Genomic DNA, 22,868 nt, shown 5'->3' on the forward strand with positions numbered 1-22,868 from the left:
GTGTGTACCCAGGCGCACAATGGCTTCAATAATTACAAAATGGAAGAAATTTGAAACTACCAGGACTTTTCCTAGATTTGGCTGACCAGCTAAACTAAGTAACTGGGCAAGAGGGGCCTTGGTGAGGGAGGTGATCAAGAAAACTAATGGTCACTGTGACCGAGCTTCAGAAGTCCTATCAAGAGATGGGAGAACCAGCTGGAAGGACCACCACCCCAAAAGCACTCCATCAATAAGACATTTATGGTAGAGTTGCGAGACAGATGCCATTCTTGAGTAAATGGAATAGCAGCCCATGTGGAATCTGAAAGCATGAAGAAAAAGATTTTCTGGTCTGATGGGGAAAAACTGAGCTTTTTGAGCAGAACTCCGAGCATTAAGTCTGGTGAAGACCAGGCACTGATCATCATCTGCTTAATACAATCTCTCCAATGAAGCATGGTGGTAGAAGCAGTATGCTATCAGGGTGTTTCACAATAGCAAGAACAGGATGATTGGTCAAAATGTAGGGAAGATAAATACAGCCAAATGGTCCTTGAAGAAAACCTGCTCCAGAGTGCACCCAACCTTAGACTGGGGCAACAGTTCACCTTCTAGCAGAACAATGACCCAAAGCATACAGTCAAGACAATGGGTGGGGGGAATTTGGGACAAGTCTCTGACTGTCGTTGAGTGGTCCAGCCAAAACCCAGACTTAAATCCTATAGAACATGTGTGGAGAGATCAGAAGATGACAGTTTACAGATGTTTCCCATCCAATCTAAAAAAGCTTCAGATAATCTACCAGGAAGTATATGATATACTGCACAAATCCAGGTGTGGAATGCTTGTAGAAACTTACCTAATAAGACCTGAAGCTGTAACTATTGCCAAAAGGACTTTGAAAAAGCACTGAAGTAATGTTCAGAAAGCATATAACTGAGAGACTTCAGTGTTTAACTTTTATGGCGCTTTTCCACTGCATAGTACGGCACGACACGGTTCAGTTCAGCTCACTTTTGGGGGTTTTTCCACTGGGAACAGTACCTGGTACCTGGTCCTTTTTTTAGTACCACCTCAGCCGAGGTTCCAAGCGCGCCGAACCGTTACCAAAACGTGACGTGTAAACTCTGCTGGTCACTGATTGGCCGGAGAAAATCGTCATTACTGCGTCACTGAACTTGCAACACGAGACACAACAGACCCGCTAGATTTTTAGCACAGCCAGCGAAGGTTCGGACGCACCATTTTGTTTTAACCAAAAATGGCTGTTTCGTGGTCTATTGAGGAAGTACAGACGTTCCTCGTTGGTAGCCGAGGCGGATCCAGTGAGAGCTGGATGGGGCGACGCGGAATGAAAAAGTTTTTCAGGAGGTCGCTAAGCTCTTGGGCACACACGGCTACCATTGGACTTACAAACAGTGTAGGGACAAGTTAAAAAAAATGAAGAGCGACTACAGGAGTAGCTTTGTTTTCTTGGGCTGCCATCAGCCTCTTTTGAAACAAACTCCTTCGTCTTGCTGTTAAAAACATCCACATGCCGAGAATGAAGAACACCATTCCGTCGATATGCTCCATTGTTGTGTGTTTGTTTGTGGCGTTCTGATGATGTCATGGCAGTAGAGGCGCCGCAACTATAACGACACGTGAATAATCCCGCCCACTCTAAAGCGGTACTAAACTACAGTCGAAACGCAAACCGAGCCGAACTGAGCCGAACCAAGGTGAGCTGTACTGAACCGTGCTGTGCCGTACTATGCAGTGGAAAAGCGCCATTAGTAAATGTGCAAACCTTTCTGAGAGCGTGTTTTCACTTTCTCATTATGGTTTACTAAGTGGTGGGCAAAAATGGCAAATTCATCCATTTAAATATAAATCTACAACACAATAAACTGGTCAGAAAGAGATGGAGTCTGAATGCATTCTGAATCTACTGTATGTATGATTTGGTAAAAATGAGTATAATAATGTTCAAAACAAGTTTGGTTTTTTAACATTTAAGTCTTGTCAAGTAAATACATCCTATGATTTTTTTTGTTAAGTTATTTTAGTCATCTAAAATTCAATTTGGCTAGTATTCTGTGCATTATTATTGATCATTTTCTATTCTTGCAGTCATCTGCAAATAATGAATCTATCACTTCAGTGCCTATCATGAAATAGGCGTAGAAACCACTGACTAGTAAAGCATAGAGAGGAACAAATGTGCACAATCAGAAGCACGGTGCCCATTTAGAGGAGGAAGACTGCATTACTAGAGCATTAGGCTGTAGGTTTCATGCGTTCCATCACTTGTGACATGTTGGTGTAATCAGTCTAAGGAGGTCAGAAAGTGAAGCATGCATGCATGTAGGTGATATAAAGACTGCCTGTATACAGGTTCTCGAAAAGAAGAAACCACTTATTCTATCAGAATATCACCAGATTTTTTAAAACATCTTCCATCATTTACATATTTAAGATTACATGTGGGTTTTTAGGCAAAATAGTCAAATAAAAAATAGTTATTACTACTGTAAATTTGCTGCCTGGTTTCCTTTATTATATCCTCCTCATTCCTACGCCACAAAGATTACTGCAGCAATTTCTTGGTACTTCCCATTTGCATATGAAAAATGACCTTGCTCGAAACTTGCCAAAAGAGGCTGCCTAACATTAAAGACATACATAAAATGAGACCTCTGTCTCTCTTTTGGTGTCTGGCCAGTTATACCAATCGCATCATGTTGAGATTTCATAACCAATTTACGGTTATGCTAGAATATAAGATTATGAATGACAAATAATCAAAAGGAAGGGGACAAGTTTTTTTTTTTTTCCTTAAGCATCCTTCTCCCAGATTCCTAATAGCAAGCTGACACTTCCTGGCATGTCTTTCAGGCACCGCTGTGACTGGCCGGCAGCAAAGAAAAAGTACTCAGCTGGAAAGGAGGCTATTATCAATTTTTATTGTAGGCTGTGTCAAATAGATGCACACTCGCATTCATCAGAATCAAGATTGTAGATTTAGGCTAATAAATAAGTAGTACGTCTTCTGGCTCATAAATGTGTGAATAAAATACTGCCTAAACAATAGCATGTCACTTAGTGAGGAAGAGCTAAAATATTATTAATGACTATTATTTTACAGTCGGGTAAAATGTATTTATATAAATAATATATATTAAATTGGGTGCTTTAATACATTCACATCTGATCTGAAAACAGACATCACACACACTCTGTTTTTGCTGTATGAAATGGCCACCAGAATTACCCATCCATCACGATGCATAGTGCCTTTCCAGCTACCAGGTGTCAGGCAGTACAAAGCCACAATTTTTTTTTTTCTTATTTAAGTCGTGTTAAATTTATGAGATAACTCATATGTACAGGACCATATACTAGAGGTCAGCTTCCATTTCTGATACCACTCTTTTCTTGAGCTATTATTATATGATAGAAATACTAATTAGCAGGAGACAGTATAGAAATGGATACTAATGTGTTCAGGACACCTCCTCTGTGTATAGCTATGAGCTGATTACCTTTAAGGGCTGTAATAATAAATAAAGTCAATAAATAAAGATTAAAGAGCTGTCCATTTTTTCCCAGTAAGAATTAGCAAAGAGATGACACTGTTATTCAGTCTTTCATGTCTGAAGAATGAAGATTTCTTTTCCACAACTGGCTTAACACTGAAATTGTATTCTCTGTGCCACAGTGACCCCCACAGACCTTAGCTGGTGTTGCAGTCCCTGGGTCAAGAATTAATAACCAATAGGGCAGAACATTAAATTCACTGGGGTAAAAATTACCCACCAATGTGATAGAATGTAATTATTAAAAACAAAAAAAATGAGGGCCAAATATTCCAACAGTGAATTAATACACTCCTTATATTTTGCCACTCTTCAATGAGACCATTCTATAGATACATATCATGTGATGGACATCATAACTTTGACCTAGACACACAAAAGCCTTTTCTTGTATAAATGTGCTTGGAACAAAGCCGATATACACAGTTTTTTCCATAAAATCTCCTAGCATGCTGTCTTCTAGCCCGGGACACACTCCACCCTCCTTTATATTTTATGTTTAGGTCCAGGCGTGTGAAATTTTACTGCCATGTTTTCCCGTACTTCCAGATTAGCATTGCTGCTAGCAGTAGAAGACAGCTGAGGTGCAAGTGCCACTGTAGAGATCTGGGAAAAAAAGTTCTTGTACATAGTTTCCTATTACCTTTCTTTCAGCAGCGTATAGTATGCTAAAACTGACTTCAAAGTAGAATTCTACCCTATTTAGCTGGGGCCCTAAATTTAAATTTCGTGGCAGTAACCATAGTATCAAGACACTACCGCTGTTCTTTCCTGTTTAAAAATGGTTTTGATTTACACTGGCTAACAAAAACTAGTCAACTGGGCTTTTAAGTTTAACATGAGCTTCAGTCTTATGACATGCATGCTCCCTTCGTCTGCATAATTGAAAAATCATCCCAAACCTCCCCTAGCCTGTCTGGTTATTGCATTGTGACGAACTGTGAGTGAACAAAGCTAGCCTTATTCATGATCGCTGTGGATCAACCTCACTAGTTCCTTTACACCATTTACATTTACATTTCATCCACTGCTTTTTGTACCTCCTTCAGCTGTTGCCAGGTTACAGCTCATCATTCCCAGTGAAGACAGAACATGAGAACATAAGAAATTTGACAAATGAGAGGAGAGCATTCAGTCCATTAATCTTGTTATTTTAGCTATCAGCTAAATTGTCCTAATAGCTTACCCAGATACCACTTAGTTTGTTTCTGTTTCCCACAACTTTGCATAAAACAAGTGCTCTCTGGCCTCAGTCCTAACCACTCTTCCCCTTATGTTCCCCTGGTGTTCTTGAGTACGTGATTCACCATTAAGTTGAAAGAATTCTGCTGGATCTACTTTATCAATGTCTTTTGAGGATTTTGAAGACCTGGATTAGGCCATCATGCAGACTCTTCTTCTTCATACTAAACATGTCTGAGGGGGAAATTTTTTTGATTTCCTGGGTAATCCCATTACTAATTGCTGTCATGGCTGTCTGCAGATTGTAGGTATTTGCTGTCTTGCAAAGGAGTCACCGCTTTGAAGCTTTGGCTGGTTGAGTATACAAACAATACAAAGTTGTAATAAAACAGACCTGCTCCTTCCTTGGAGAATGTTTGTATTTACCTGACTTGGAGATTACATGTCTGACAATATTGGTTTCTAAATAGCATATCTGTACTCATTCATGGTTGGTAACAATGCATTTTGTTAATTTGTGTTTTCATTTATTGCTAAACCCAGGAAATTTAGATGTGCCATTGTTTAAACCGGTTGTCCAGGACTGACAACGGCAGAGACAGAAGGAGATTTAAACTTCTGGGCAGGAGAAGGCAGAGGAGGGGCGGTCAACTGAGAATGCTGCCAAGATACTCGCAGAGAGCACAGGGGCTAGACTGGGGTACGTGGCAGGTGTGACGTGAGAGACACAGACGGCAACACTTACCCCGAGGGAGGAAGAGACAGCTCCACAAGAAGATGGTTGTGGGTCCAGTGAGAGTGGGAAGCTGCATGAAAGGACTGAGCAAAGCTGGCAGACGAGAAATGAGGCGTGCCAAGGTCACAGCAACACAAGGAGCCCAGAGTGGAAAAAAAGGAATGACGAAGAGACGCTGACAAGGATTCCACGATTTTGACAAAACTTCTGTTGGGAAACAAGTGTCCAGTGAACAGAGTGCAACGGTGGACAGTTGGACGATTAATTGTTGGGGTAACAGAGTGCGCAAACTGGACTCTGCACCACTAAAGGTTGTATCCTCCAATTCTTGTTTCTGATGGACTTTTAGAGTGTGAACTGTGTGTTTTCCTTTTTTAAAAAGGGAAATTCGTTCCTGATATTTTTAGATTTTGTTATGTTCGTTTATATTTTAAATTTACTTTATATTGCCTAGTGTAATAGAAGTTAGTGTTGCTTTTCCTGAAATTACTGTTGTGTCATTGTGTACTCACTGCCCAATTTAAACAAACCTGTGTGCTATTATTGGTAAATGTCAGGAGTTCCCAGTCTCTTAATAAAACTGGTGTCTAGGTTAGATTACCTGTAAGTGTGACCAGACACCAGACACAAACAGGTTCAAGTCTATGAGTCTGTCAAAGTAAGACATGTCCTTAAGTCACTGTGTGCACTTAGTTGCTCTCCTCTACACAGCTTCAAGTCCTGCTATGTCTTTCTTGTAGAACGGTGACCAGAATTACACACACTTTTCCAGATGTGGTCTCACAAGTGCATTATATAGTCTAAACATAATGTCCCTTGATTTATATTCAGGTTTTTATGATATCACACTAACATTTCATTTGCCTTTTTAATGGTTTCTGCATGTTGCTTACATGATGAAAATGTACCAACATAAATCCCTAAATCATTATACAAGTTGTTTTCTTTTGAACAGCGTCTCCCATCTTGCATTTATAGCTGGCATTCCTTTTGCTCATGTGTAGCACTTTGCACTTTTCTACATTAAACTGCTTGTAGGCCTTTAAAACTTGAGCTACAAGGTAACAGCAGCAAAAAATAGCACAGGTCAAAGGCAAAAGGAGAAGGAGAAAAGGCATATGGGAAGGAGACAAGAGATGAAGAAAAGGAAGTTTCTAGATGGGTAGCACAGGCATTTAAAATTATATGAGGATTGGTAATGTTGTAGACCAGATATCTAAAGTTAAGTTATTGGTGAGGGAGTATGGTTATTTTTGTTATGGATTTCAACCAGAAGTTTATTTAGGAAGTAGCCGATTCCAATACGAAGCTAACTGGTTTGATAACACTATGAGGTGTTGCGGCTCTTTCGAGGGACTGTGCTGTGTTAACGTTATCTCTTATGGGCTGGACGAACTAGGCCTTCAGTGAAAACTGAAATTCTGCAGCTGACTGTCAATTGGAGCTGAGCGTATTATTGTTAACACAACATTAGCCAGGCGGCACGGTGGCGCAGTGGTAGCGCTGCTGCCTCGCAGTTAGGAGACCCGGGTTCGCTTCCCGGGTCCTCCCTGCGTGGAGTTTGCATGTTCTCCCTGTGTCTGCGTGGGTTTCCTCCAGGCGCTCCGGTTTCCTCCCACAATCCAAAGACATGCAGGTTAGGTGGACTGGCGATTCTAAATTGGCCCGTGGGTGTGTTTGTGTGTGTCCTGTGGTGGGTTGGCACCCTGCCCAGGATTGGTTCCCTGGGATTGGCTCTAGCAGACCCCCGTGACCCTGTATTCGGATTCAGCGGGTTAGAAAATGGATGGATGGATGGATGGACAACATTAGCCATATCGGATTCAGCGGGTTGGAAAATAGATGGATGGATTAGCTCGTCTTTCTGCGGATGGTGGAGTGGAGTTTCCTGTGTGCTCTACAGGAGCGAAGGAGCAGCTTGCTTTAGCCCCGCCACTTCAACCAGGCCTGCAACGTTTTATTTGTGCTACCATTTTCAATTCATTTTTCATTTTGTCGTCATCAGTGAAAATGTTCGATTCATTCACTTATTTATTTGTTTTTCCTAACAAATATATTTCTTATGTAATATATGTAAAGAACTTTTGAATTATTTTTAACTCGAAACTTGTTTTTACTTCTGCGTGGGACATTCCATTTTGCTTCTTCATTTATAAATACTTAGGTGAAATATTTGTTCAATTCTTTTGCAATGTCCTTCTACTTTTCAATGATTTCTCCTTTTGTGTCCCTGAGGTTTCTGAAATTCTCTTTTGTCATTTTTTTTTATTAGAGTAGTACTCCAAAAAGATGAACAGAGCTGTGTGCATCCTCAAAATATAACTTCTCAAAATGTCAGTTCTTCTTGTAGAGAATCAGTAGAGCATTTCAAGTGTGTATAACCAAAACCAGACTATCAATATTTTGTCACTTGCACCACTTTAATTATTGTAGCTCTATAGTGGTCATACATGGAAACATAGTTTTTATTTGTTGGTTACTTATAATCTTTCTCTGCTATACTTTAAAGATTCAGTAGTTCCGTCAGTATGGAGGACATGATGGATTTTTGAAACATGGGGAAAAATTCAAATACTTCATGAACTCTAATAAATCCTTTTCAATAATTTAAGTGTGTTCATTTTTATTAGGTGTGTGGATCCAATGTCTGTCTGTCTATCCTTCTCTCAGTTCCCAGGGACTGATTTTGTTGCAATCTGGCACACTTATTCTTCAAGGAAATTTCCGTTGAGATAGCACAAATACAACAGAGTGTACAAAGGTTTGTAATTTCAACAAAATCACCCATTGAAACACTCTAGTGAATATGCAAACTTGTCTGTCCTAAAATGGAGAACCATTCTACACAGCTTTAACCATGTATTACTTTACTACTTTAAAATTACCTTGAGAGAGGTCACTTCAACTTGTATATTTTGTATACAGTAATCCCTCGCTATATCGCGCTTTGACTTTCGCGGTTTCACTCTATCGGGATTTTAAATGTAAGCACATCTAAATATATATCACAGATTTTTCGCTGGTTCGCGGATTTCTGCAGACAGTGGGTCTTTTAATTTATGCTACACGCTTCCTCAGTTTGTTTGCCCTGTTGATTTCATACAAGGGACGCTATTGGCGGATGGCTTAGAAGCTACCCAATCAGAGCATGTATTACATATTAACTAAAACTCCTCAATGCTATAAGATATGCATCCCACGCGGAGCTTGATTGTTTGCTTGTCTCTGCCTCTCTCTCACCCTCTCTGACATTCTCTGCGCCTGACGGAGGAGATGTGAGCAGAGGGGCTGTTTGCACAGACGCTGTTTGCTTAAAAGATACTGACGCTCCTCTAAAAAAATGCTGCTTTATTGCGGTGCTCGGCATATTTAAAAGCACAAAAGCACACGTATTGATTTTTTGATTGTTGCTTTAATCTCGCTCTCTCTCTCTGACGTTCTCTGCGCCTGACGGAGGAGATGTGAGCAGAGGGGCTGTTTGCACAGAGGCTGTTTGCTTAGAAGATACTAACGCTCCTCTAAAATGCCGCGGCAAACTTAAAAGCACAAGTATTGATTTTTTGATTGTTTGCTTTTCTTTGCTCTCTCTCTCTCTCTCTCTCCCTCTGAAATTCTCTGCTCCTGAAGAGAAGAAGATCTATTTGCATTCTTTTAATTGTGAGAAAGAACTGTCATCTCTGTCTTGTCATAGAGGACAGTTTAAACTTTTGACTAAAGGGTGTTATTTCATGTCTAGAGGGCTCTAATAATGTTAACAGTGTGGGAGAGTTTATAAGGGCTTAAAATATATAAAAATAACTACACAAACATATGGTTTCTACTTCGCGGATTTTCGTCTATTGCGGGGGGTTCTGAAACGCAACCCCCGCGATCGAGGAGGGATTACTGTATTTTCTTCTATTACTGTCTAGGGACCCCAAGACAAGTGAGTCAATCGTCAAAAGAGACGTGAGTGTGCCTGCAGCGTACGTGCACCTCACTCCTTCTGCTCACTTGTCCTTCTGCTTGAGGTTAGATAACCATAATAGAAAAAAATGTCAGTTATCTACGAGTGAATTTGATTTGACTCTGTAAGCACAGAGTGAGCAAATATGTACAAATAGTCTAATGCATGTAATTGCATTCTATTATGACTGTTGTTTTAGAATATGATTCATTGTTACAAAAATATATAAGAAACAAAAATGTCAAAACTGACGATGATGAAGACACTAAACAAATTTAAAATGTAGCATACATTTTCTAACCTTCAATTATTTTGTCGCGTGCACTTTACAGTCAAATTTATTTTGGTGAATACTAATAAATAAATCTTTCCACTGCTGAACCAATGCAGTGGACGCTATCCAGTGACCTGAGACGAAGACTGGACTGCTTTGGTGCTGTGTCTCTCTGGAAAATCCTTGGGTACCGTCGGTTTGACTTTGTGTCGAATGAGCAGTTGCTCATGGAGTCCCGAATGAGGCACATTACCTGCATTGTGAGGGAGCATCAGTTATGGCACTACGGCCATGTGGCGCGTTGCCCCAAGGGTGATCCGGCTCGTAAGATCCTCATTGTTGGAGACCCGAGTGGCTGGACCAGGCCAAAGGGTCGCCCACGTAACACCTGGCTGCAGCAGATAGAGGGTCATTTCCGGAAGGCAGGACTGGACCACGTATGTGCCTGGGGGGTTGTCAACTGGGATCCTGAGTTGTTTCGTTGTGTGGTAGGTGTGGCAATGCACTGTACCGGTGCATGCTCAGCAACATGACTTGACTTGAGCATGGAGGGAAGGATTCAGACATACTCTGTTTACAGTGGCATGGTTAACTGCTTGTGAAATGTTTCCCACAAAGACTGCATTTACTTTCTTAAAACTAATTATCTATGTTATACATTAACAACAACACTCGCTTAACTGCAGGTACATAGCATTACCACAGAGCCAAAAGCCTACCAGTCCCAGTATACATATGCTTCAAATGAGTACCACCTATCAAACTCAAACACAAGGTCCACGTGCTTTTTTCTGAGAGCAGCTTTTTGCCAAATGAAGTGTGCAGCCACACAGATTGACCTTTGCAGACAATGGTGCTACTGTAGAGTTTGTTGTACTGTAGGATCTCAGTTGTGAGATCAAGATCTTGTCTGAGGTTATGAATCAATGCATACATAATATGACATTTTCAAAATCACTTCAGTGTTGCGGGGGAGTGCAGTCCTGCCGGGTAGCATTTTCCTTGCAGAGCTCATACTTAGGTGAAATTAAATAGAAAACAAAAATTATTGTTAAAAGGTGTCTTTGGGAATTTAATTAATGCACAACTTTCACCAAACCATTGCAAGAAGCATCGCTCAATGTCTAATTAAACACATCAAAGAAGGTATGGCATAAGTCAATGTATGACAAAGTTGTTGCAATGACAAAAATAATACAAATTTCTTTTTATTTTACTTTTGTGAGGCTTGATATAAGGGTGTTTAATATTCATATTTTGTCAAGCTATTGTTTATGACTTTTTACTTCATGTTCCTCCTTCTCACATAAGTGATATGAGGGGCTTAAATTAAACATTAAGTTCTCCACAGATATTTTCCAGCTGTATAATATATGCTTTGTGTTGCAAAAACAAGTTTAGTACTTCAGAGGAATACCTTTTGGCCTTCAGTCTTTCTATTGTTTTGTGTAGCTTGCATGCTATATGGAAGTGCCCCAGCCTAATGTGACAGACCTAAATGAATGCCAGGCAAAAATGGGACATTATCAGTTTGTTTTAGCATTAGACGTAAGTGGCATACACAGCTATTAATTACCAAATGTGACCTCTTCCAAATTTGCTGGCAGCATAGTAGCACAGTGGTGAGCACCTCAAAGCCCTGCACTTCCAGGTTTGGATTCTGAATCTATGTGTAATTTGTACAATCTCCTTTCCTCTATGTCAGGAGTCTTTAAAATTGTAACCTGAGTACACAAATTAGCAAATTGGTGCCATACTGGCACCCAAGAAGAGGATTATTGTTCTAATGACAGAGCAGTCACACACACAAGAAATAACAATGGCTATTCAATGTAATAAAAATATGAAAGTTTTTTGTTTTCAAGCTTATTTTTCACATGAATATATTACTAAAAAGGAAAAGTGAGAAAAAATATATTATTAAGACAATATTCATTCATCCATTTTCCAAATCCGCTGACTCAGAGCAGGAGCCTATCACAACAAGCATTTGGCGCAAGGCAGGAACAGTTGTTGGGCTGAGCACCAGACCATCAGAGACTGAACTCAAACACACACAATAGGGGGCCAGTTTAGCATCACCGAGTCAAACAACCTGCATGTCATTGGACAGTGGGAGGAAACTGGAGCACCAAGAAGATACCCAGGAGAGAAGAAGCAAACTCCATGCAGGGAGTGCCTGGGGCATAAACCTAAAACAATTATTATCATTTTAAACAGGAACAGCTTCCTGAGGTATAGCCTTACCAGTGCAAATGCTTAATATAAGCTTGACTAAAGCGGCAAGAAAGTAATTCTTAGGATGCGGTACGAAGATGTGAGGATTTTTGAAAGGATAGTATAAAAGGTCACTTGACTTACTCACCTGACTAATGGCACCAGTTATGGAATGAAGTTGTAACTTATTTACCATAAATAACATTTTTTCAAATGAACTTTGCCCTTAACAATTAATTTTTCTACATGAACATGCACATAGTTTAACCTACCCTGATTTCCATTTAACAATTCAGTTAATCAAGTTTAAAAAAAAAAAAAATTTCTAAAAATTATATACACTATTTGTACAAAAAGTAGACCCCCTTGACCCTGTAGTTAGGATATAGCGGGTTGGATAATGGATGGATGGAGTTGTATACAAATGATAGAATAAATCTTTCTGAATAATTCCAGAAACAGTTGTTTGAAATGTTTAAGTTACATTGTGCTGAATGTCTACAGCTTGTCTCCAACTATTCATTGTTTCTGGTGTTCTTACGGTTCTCACAAACATGTCCTTCACATTACAAGTAAATGGACTTTTATTGAACCACTTTAAAATAGTGTGACCAGAAGTACTTCTTCACATCTTCACACTTCTACAAAACCTTATTTGTACCACTTAAAGATTTAGATTCAATGTATTATCATAACAGCAAACATGCAAAGAAGCACCAAACAGTTATTTATGGCCACTGGAAATTGCTGGAAACACCCCAACCCAATTCACTCACTCTTCATAAAATCCCTGAATTTGAATCTGGCCCCACAGTCTCTTCACTTCACAAGCTCATTTGTCATTCCCTCCTCTCTGTGAACACACAACTCCAGTTCTCAAGTCTTTACACAGGCTCCCAGTTAATCTTAGGGTTGATTTTAAACTCCTCCTTTTAATTTCCTAAGCCTTAAATGGCCTAGGCCCATCTTATTTTCTGAGTTTATCACTACTTACAAACCAGAATGCTCAATGAGATCTCAAGATGCTGGCCTACTTAAGATTCCAAGGATTAACAAAATAACCGTGGGAGCTCAAACTTTTAGTTACAGGGCCCTAAGCTGTGGAATGATTTGCCTGCTAATATAAGAGATGCCCCTTCAGTCTCAGCTCAGTCAATCCTGGCTTAAGATTTACTAGCATACCCTGACTAGAGCTGCTGATTACTGTGCATACTACATTTCTGTTTGTTAGTCATTTGTACTGATATATTAGTATCACAATATTTTTAATACCCTCCTTTTTAAACTAATCCACACCTATTCTGTTTCTCTTCTTGGCATATGGTTGTGGAAATTGGTCCCAACTGCTCTACTGCCAGGCTGCTCACTTGCATATGGAAAAGTATTAGAAAAACTACTCCGATTTGGCCCAAAGTGGGTGTGAGTCTGTTCTACAATGACCTGGCATCTAGTCCAGGGTTGGTACCTTCCTTGCAGGTAGGACTGTTCGGATACACACCAGTTCACTACAACCTTGAACTAGACAAGTATCTTAGATATTAGATGGCTGGAAATATAATCATGCCATTTTTGCCAGTGATTAGTAATTAATTAATAGAACTAAAATTAAATATGAAATTAACAAACTCCAATGGCACCACTTTAAACATCATTTTATTTCCTACCTCCCAATATTTAGAAGCCGGCTATTTAGAAGACCTACATGTCCCAAATGATCTGAGTGTCACTGCAACTTTTATACCTGCTAATTTATAAAAAAAAATTCTAGAGCCCCCCACTGTACACAAAGAATTAGTATTGATTACTTCTCCCATGGTAACTTGTTCTCTTTCTGCAAATGTGACACGTATTCATTCATCACTGACAGATTTTAAGAGGAGCTTGTAGTTCATCTTCTCTTTATACTGCATCGCTTTTAACCAAATAATGCTACAGTACATTCTGTAAAAACTAGCATTGTGTTAAATGCCCACAAGTCCGCTAGTATATGAGAGTTGGAGTTGACAGTAGCTGCCACCGGGTCCAGTTACTGGTCTCAAATATGATGGGGACTTTGTAGCCTACAGGAAATCTTTTTAAGCAGTATGCTACTTTATGTTTTGCAATCTGTGTGATGTACTATGTTTTTCTTTAATGCTGCTCAGTATCTTTGCAAATATGTAAGAACCCTGAAGAGATGTTGAGAAGCCTAGGAAATTACAGCATATCTGCTCTTTTTTTTGTTTTGAATAGGCCTACAGCCAGACCCGAGCCATCATTTGAAATGCTGTGTGTATTTATGTCAGGAAACAGTTTTTGTGACCTCAAAGTAACTCAAAAGCCTTTTCAGATTACTTGTGCTTTATTGATTTAATAGTTGATAAGTAACACTGGATGAGTGGCAGAAATGCCAAGAATAGAGCAGTGTGTTGTTATAGAGAAGGTGAATGTCTTGCAATGCATTAAATTGGGTATAGAGAAGCAACAGCTTAGTAGTGTGAGTGATTTTTTTATTGTCTCGACTGCAATTTCCTTTCCATTGAGTTAATAAACTGCCCTTGTAACAATTGCTGTCTATAAATATTTTGGCATCTGTTGAACAGCTGAATGTAAAGACATCATTAGACTTTTCATATGTTGTGAAGAGATTGCAACTATAAATTGGAAAACATGAATTTAAATCTCTCTATCCATCCTGCTTATTTTTATTCAAGGTTGTATACTGAAGTGGCGGCACGGTGGCGCAGTGGTAGCACTCGCAGTTAGGAGACCCAGGTTCGCTTCCTGGGTCCTCCCTGCGTGGAATTTGCATGTTCTCCCCGTGTCTGCGTGGGTTTCCACTGGGCACTCATTTCCTCTCACAGTCCAAAGACATGCCGGTTAGGTGGATTGGCGATTCTAAATTGGCCCAAGTGTGTGCTTGGTTTATGGGGGATTGGCTCCTGCCTTGTGCCTTGTGTTGGCTGGGATTGGCTCCAGCAGACCCCCGTGACCCTGTGTTCGGATTCAGCGGGTTGGCAAATGGTTGGTTGGTTGGTTGTATACTGAAGTACATGTTAGGCTAACTCTGCATTCTAAATGACCCTGTACAACCGAGACTGGTTCTGTACCCAGTAAAGTTTGTTTAGATTTGTTTATGTCTTGCATTTGGACATCACAAATGAACAAAGTGAATGCTTTGCACTATAAACTATAAATACTGTATATTCTACAGTACTGCTTTGTATTTCTTATTTAACCTGACCAACTGACCATTGTGGCCTTAGATGCATAATTGAAACTACTAACAGGGGTTCATGCCAAGTCTTAACTAAATATTGGATGTCAATGAAAGCAGACAACATGATTCTGTATCAATAAAAAAGCTCACAAAACAAAATAGGAAAGTGTACCCCAGTTCATTAGGATCCAGCAAAGCAAATAAAAATAAAAATATAAAATGTTTTTTCTGTATTACCACTGGATTGTTAATGGTTTTTTTTTTTCCGTTGTAGAGGTCACATACCTATATTGATAAATAAATCATGGTTGAAAAGCAAAGCAAACGTCATATTCTACACATATTACTGTATAATCTGGTGGCATCTCGCAGGGCTAAGTACTCAGACCTTTACTGTTTCACTTTACATGCTTCCATTGGGAAAGATCATTAGAAGACATAACATTAATTTTCACTCAAATGCAGATGACACCTAATTATACCTTTCTTTTAGACCAAATGATGTTTCTCTGATGCTGTCCTTAACTTGTTGTGTCAGTTAGTTAAAGGAGTGGATGGATGAGAGAAAGGTGCTATATAAATAAAATGTATTATGATTATTATTATTAGAATTGTCTCTAAATACAGAAAAAACAGAAATGTTATTGGAGGAATGATGCTGACAGCAACAACATTCTGATGCTTTTTAACTCAGTTGGAATCACCTTAGGCTTTACTGAATTAGCACATAATTTAAGTGCTATCTTTGACACTAGCATGTCATTTAAAATACACATTGCAAAACTATACAAAACGTGTTTTTCTCGTCTTAAAATTGATGTAAAATTAGGACATTTCCAAATTATCTAGGATACTGAGAAATTAATTCATGCATTTATTTCTGGTAGGATAGACTACCACAGTGGTGTCCAACTCCAGTCCTGCTGGGCCGCAGCGGCTGCAGGTTTTCTAACCATTCTAACCAACTTTTTAATTAATTGCCTTAGTTTTAATTGACGTGACTCAGACACCTTAGTTGTTTCTTTTCCTTAATGAGCAACCAAACAATAATGAGACACAAAACAAGCCACCACATGACCAGCTAACCTGAGAATAAAAAAGGGGAAGATCTTGGTCATGTTGGTCTGCTCAGGTCACCAAAACATCTTGACAGCGGTCTTAGAAAAAAAAGAAAATCCACAGTCTGCTGTGGCAGAATGAGAGAACCAATAAGTCATGATATTCAATAATGGCATTAATTAACAGGAAGAACTGGCTTCTCATTAAGAAACTGGTTGGAGTGAAATTGGATGGATGTTTTAATTTAGCTGGTCATCTGTTGGCTCATTTCACATCTCATTTCTGCTTGGTTGCCATTTAATGAAGAAATGAATCAATTCAGAGGACTGAATCCTTAAAAACAGGGCTATTAAAATGAAAGGAAAAGGAGTTAATTAGCAGTGAAAACTGCTTGCTGATTAGGAAAAGGGTTAGAATGAAAACCTGCAGCCACCAGGACCGGAGTTGGACACCCCTGGACTACCATAATGTATTATTCACTGGCTGTTCTAATTGTTCTTTGTGCAGTTTATTCAAAATGCTGCTGTAAGAATTATTAAACAAACCAGAAAATATGAAGACATAACTCCAGCTCTCATGTCCATACACAGGCTCCCAGTTAAGCTTTGGGCTGATTTCAAAATCCTTGTTTTAACTTACATGGCCAAAGCCTTGATACTTATCTGAACTTATCATGACCTACAAACCAGAGCACACATAAAGATCTAAACATGCTGGCCTGCTCAAAATTTTAAGGATTAATAAAATTACAGTGGGAAGTCGATTTTTTAGGTACAGGGCCCTGAAGCTGTGGAATAAGCTGTCTGCTAATATAAGAGGCTTTTAAATCTTGGCTGAAGACTCACTACTTTATTCTAGGATACCTTGACTAGAGCTGCTGATTAGCTGTGCATACTGCATTTCTGTTTGTTAGTCATTTGTACAGAATTACAAGTAATGCGATATATTTTAAACTATTACTAATTGTCTTATATTATGTTTCTCTTCTCAGTATATGGATGTGGCACTTGGTGCCGCTACTCTATTGTCAAGCTGTTCCTTTGCCCATTAAAGATTCATCTAAGGTAAAGGAACATTAGAATCATCAGATGGAAAGACTCTGTCATCGGATTGGATGGCGAGCACCGACTCCACTATAGAAAACCCCACAGTGGGTAGGCGTTCAGTTAGTCGAGATCTCCTGGGCTATTACATCGTTTTTGACTTTCTCTTTCATAAATTTCATCTCCACCATAGTCAACTGGCCATAGCTTAACAAATAATTAATGGACATATATTGTTGGTTTCTATTTATGTTAATCAGTTTCTACTTTGTTTTCTGTATGTTCTAAACAATCTGTATCCTTATTTGTACTAATTCTGTATTTACTAATTACTATAATCTATGGTATATCTGCATTTTACCTGAGGAATTGTTCACAGCACTCTGCTCCTGCACTCACTGGAAAGCACTATACAAAAATAAGTTGGATTGTATTTCATAATCAATAATGAAGAACCAGAACTATGTGTCACTGTATCATAATTTTGAGAGTTGTGGTTTTGCAATGTTTCTGTCATCTTTTGTGTTGTTTTTTTCTTAATTTTGGCACAGAGCATGGTATAATGTTGGGAAATTGACTTCACTTCAGCTCAAATCCTGCATAAAACCAGCACCATTAGAATCAAATTGCCATCTGTGGGGTAGATTCAGACCCATTAGTTAGTCAGTTGAAATTGGTAAAGAAGAATAAAAAATTCACTAAGCCCCTGCTGTTTATACCATAATATAAGACACACATTTTCCTAGAAATGTTTATTTAAAATACTATATCCTGTAAGTGCTATTGAGAAGTGCTGAATGGGATGTGGAAGAATTGTGTCTCACATTCCTTAAATTATGGCTAAAGGTGTCTCAAAAAGTAGTGCCCTAGAAGCTGAGCGACATCAGTGTCGAAACTTGTTCGTATTTTTGGCAAATCCCTTGATGATGACCAAATAATGACCAGTAAAATGTCTGAGTGAACCACAGTTGCCAAAGAGCTTTTGATGAATCTGCAGAGCATTTGTGTGCCCCAGATTGACATTGGAAGGTTTGGTTCATTCATTAGATGGTGCTAACTTAGAGGCAACTACCATCACAGCTTTAATTAGACTCAATGTGGTGGGTTCCAAAAGCATACACTCTCTCAACAGTCCACAAGAAATTTGGTTAATCAGTTGTTCCCTCATAAGGCCCTGATTTGTACTGCAAAAGCTCCCACTCACCTAGTTGTTGAGCATACTGACAAAGCACGAAACAATTGTGGAGGATGCTCAGTATTGGGCCAAACTGACTAATGAGTGACATGATTGGTGTCATAGTCGAAAAAAGAGGATGTTCTTCAGCTCCTTGCCCACTAAACATTTTTCAATCTCAATGTATCAAACTAAAAGTATTGGTAGCTCCACTGCACCAGCAGCTATGCTGGCATTGTTGAGACTGACACTGAGAGAAGTAAGACAAACTCAAATATTTTATATGCTATATATTAAATATGAGTTTTTGCTTCCTTTTCCAATCCCTGGAAGACACCAGCATCCAAATTCAACCAAACACCACACACTGAAATTCTCAAACGCATTGATAATGCTAAATATCTTTAAAATATTTTGAAACCTCCTCATTGTTCCCGGTTCCCTTGAAGTGACCATTTTTAGACCTCTACTTAAAACATCTAAAGTTATAGCCACACAACTGCAGTAAGAAAAGGTTTGGTTGGGGGACTGTAGACTTGCATTGTTGATAATAATCTAACATCCTCTAAGGTAGGGAAATGCTACAGTCTTTATACATTTAGCCGAAAACTCGGCTTTCTCATGGTATCTCCTCTATGCTCTTGGGACTGTGCTGGAATATACAGCTAACCTTCTTGTGAAAAGGAAAGCTGTTAGTGTCAGCTTCCCCACTCCTAGGTGCCAGAACCAGGAAGGTGGTTCCCAGGCACACATGCGTGAAAATATACAGTATATTCTTTACTTAATATTGCTTCTTAAAAACTATATATCATCCATAGAAGTTTATTAGTCCAAACCCATGCAGTAGAAATATGCATATTCCGATCCTTTCTGATTTGTTTAAATTAACTCACCTGTTAAAATACAGTTTTACAGACACAAAGGGTTATTAACAATGCATTCGACCAAAGAGAAGTCAACTGAGTGTCACTTGCACCTTTGTGTACCTCTGAAGTGCCTGTTATAACAAGTTTTAAATCAAACACATTAATGAGTAATTTCAAAGGAGCTAATCCACTCCTTTGTATTAAATCCACTCTTTTCCTTAATTTCTGAGAAAAGTGAAGTATGCACCACTGGGTATTGCTGGCTCTATAGAAAGAGAAAAGAAACAAGCTGTTTAATTAAACAAGTAATACAGCTGAAGGCAAAAAAAAAAAAAAAATAGTGGTGCTAATGAAGATCGCTATAAAGGAGGGCTTCCAGACTGAGCTTGAGAAGTGAGCACTACATAAGCCATCAAATGTGCATAACCATAAATAGCACACTTCACACCTATTCATCATATAGAAATTAAAAGAGATGATAATATTTGTAGATAGTTAAAAATAAAGCACTAAATATCTATTGCAGCAAGAATAAATCTGTTTTCTGTTTACTTAATGGCTAAAAATAACTGTTCTGACACAAATTTGCACAATAAATCAAAAAGAATTCAGCTTGTTGTTACTATTTTTTATTTCTCTTACCATATTACTAGTGTATTCTGTCTTTATTTTTGAATAGCACAAACAAAAATGGAAAGTGCTACAGCAACCATATTTTCACAAATTTTTCATTGGTCTATAGCTGCTTTTCCCAACACAGGAACTTTGCTTTCAGAAACGAATGAGTTTGTGTACGATGTTGGCCCCTGTCCCATTTGTGTGTTGCTCTCCCACCATCCAACAGGAGCTGTAACCTTTATGCAAAATATGTGATGTGCAAAGGTCATAGGTTAAAATGTAAACGTTATTTCAATATGCAGCAGTACCACCAATACAATAGAGAACAAGATGTTAGTTCTTTTTGCAAATAAAATAGCCAATCAATCTTTATATATAACTAGCCATGTGCGCCCAACTACGTTGCGCGTGTTAAAGTTGTCTGTGAAGGGCTCCCTGTTTAAACGCGGCTGCCAGTCGTGAACTGGGCCCTTTGTCGCACAGCATTATGATTTTTTATAAGGGAAACAAAATTACAAAAGAAAACCGTTGGACATTGATTTGATAGAAACAGCCTACTCGGAATCACTGTCTAAATAGTAATTATGTGGTGGTGTAGGAGCATTTCTGCCTTTGTCCGTTCACAGTCCGTCTCGTTTTCACGATGTCTTCTCAACCTTTCTCCAATCTCGCAGGTTGCTTTGTGGCAATCCAAAGAGTAAGGCAATATACACGGAGGAATAGTTATAAAAGGGGGACACATAGGTATCCAGGCTCTTTAAAGCATAAATAGGGATCACTTCACTGACATGTGAGCAAGCCACGGTACAACTGTGAGACGCACAGCACTCGCCAAGTACAACGTATCAATAATAATTTCCGGAACATGCTGCTTTGTTGTCATTCATTTTACCCACTGTGTTTCTTTCATTATATGTTACGTAGGCACGTACCTTATCTTCGGGAATCTCATTCTCTAACCAGGCCTCAGGAGCTAACCAGCGTAACACTGTCCACCACCCCTTTTGTTATTCCAGCACATTGTTGACATCCGTGAGTAACAACGACATACTAAACTGGAAGGTAGTCTACGCATGCGTGGAATTTGCGGACAAACAAAGATTAAGATCTAAATGAAGATCTCTTTAGTTAATTTAAAGCCCAACAATTTGTTTAGTTTGAATGTCTGTGTTTTGAGGTGTGACTGGAGTGCTACAGTCTTCAGTAGTATAAGCCTAGAGGGGATTCTTAATGCAATGCCTATGTTTTAGCTGTCTCTCTACTGTCATCTAGTGCTTCTTCTTCTAATTCGTTTGCGGACAAACAAAGATCAAGATCCAAATGAAGATTATATATAGAGATACCATGGCTGTCCGTTTGTCTGTCCAGGATTTTAAATCACCTGTAGCTCGCAAACCATTTGAACTATTGACCCGAAATTTGGTACACATATACTACGTGATGTCTACTATCAGCTTTTGGGGTGATGATTGACCTCCAAGGTTATTCCCCTTTTTATTTTTATCTTATTTTATTGTAAAATCAACTCTCAGCAGTGGCCAGCAGGGTGGCTGAGTGGCGCATGTGTACTGGCGCCGTTCTCATCGCTACCACCTTCGCCATCACCTCCCCAACCTCTTCATATCTTAAATCAATCTTGAGGTAGATTGAAGGCTTAAGTGCCAGCTTAAGTGAAAAATTAAGAAAAACGTACTAAGTAAATGTAGCACAAACACTGACTTAATCAGTTTTAATGTGAAAAGATACAGATGAAAGAAGAGAAGAAGTAGGCCGCTAAGGTGGAGAAAAGAAGAGCTGCTCATGAAGAAGCAAACGCATCAAAATGAATATAAAAGGTACGTCAGAAGGAAGCACTGAATTGTTTAATAGCAGTGGGCAGAAAAGACCCAAGTGGTGCTTTTTAGCACACTGTGATGGAATGAGCCTGTGGCTGAAAGTGCTCCTACTGGGGGGGATGGAGGGGAAATTTTTCATAATGGCATCTAATTTTGCCACCATCCGCTTGCTTGTATGCCTGCTTCCAGAACCATCATTTCTATGAATTTTTACCTTATGGGAAAACATACAATAATAGTTTGGCACAACCAGTACCAGTAAGGCCAAGATGGAAAGAGACAGAACATTGTTAAAACCTTATTTGCAGAATACTAATTGAATGAATGATGTGAGATGTGGTTATAGTAGTGCAAATGTATAGGACATTTTGCAAACATGCTTGTAGAAATGCACTATAGATATAAAGCAGAAGAATTCTTCTGTATTTCTGTTACTAATATAGTTCAGGTCGTGACTTGAACAGTATTTAAAAAAAAATAATTGAAATAAGAGTTTTTTTGAGAAAATACACTTTTAGGGTTTTGAAAATAAAAGTATGGATGTCATTTACAGCATCAAAGCAAAAAACAAGAATAATTATAACATACAAGATTATATTTGACATGAGCATTAAGTACTCATTTATTCCAACTTTAAATGTATTGTCACATGCTGCATGTGAAAACATAACTAAAGAATAAACAGACCATAAAGTGACTATTACAGTATGATTCATGGTGGTTAGAGCTGTCGCCTCACACTTTCAGAGTCGAGGGTTCAAATCCTGGCTACACCAATTTTCATGTGAAATATACACATTGTCCCCATATTTCCCATTCCCCCAAATGTACATTTACATTACAAATGCAACTTCTCTTCTCAAAAGTCAACACAAAGTCATTATACAATAGGGTAAGAGAGTGTGTGTGTGCCTGCCATGTGCACAAAGAACAGGCACCTGGAAAGGTAAGCAAATCATTGAATAAACTTTCAATGCATCACAACAACCTGTAGAAGGAACTTAGTAATACCGGTAAGACATTTAGTTACAACTGGTGGATGTAATTTGTTAAAGTATGTGCAAAACATGTAATGGAGACAAGAGAAGAGATATGACACTATAAAACAAAAACCTTTGTGATGAAGTTACATTTAAAAACCTTTAGCAATAATAAAAGT

The sequence above is a fragment of the Polypterus senegalus genome, chromosome 1 (assembly GCF_016835505.1).
Source record: "Polypterus senegalus isolate Bchr_013 chromosome 1, ASM1683550v1, whole genome shotgun sequence".
Classification (NCBI taxonomy): Eukaryota; Metazoa; Chordata; class Cladistia; order Polypteriformes; family Polypteridae; genus Polypterus; species Polypterus senegalus.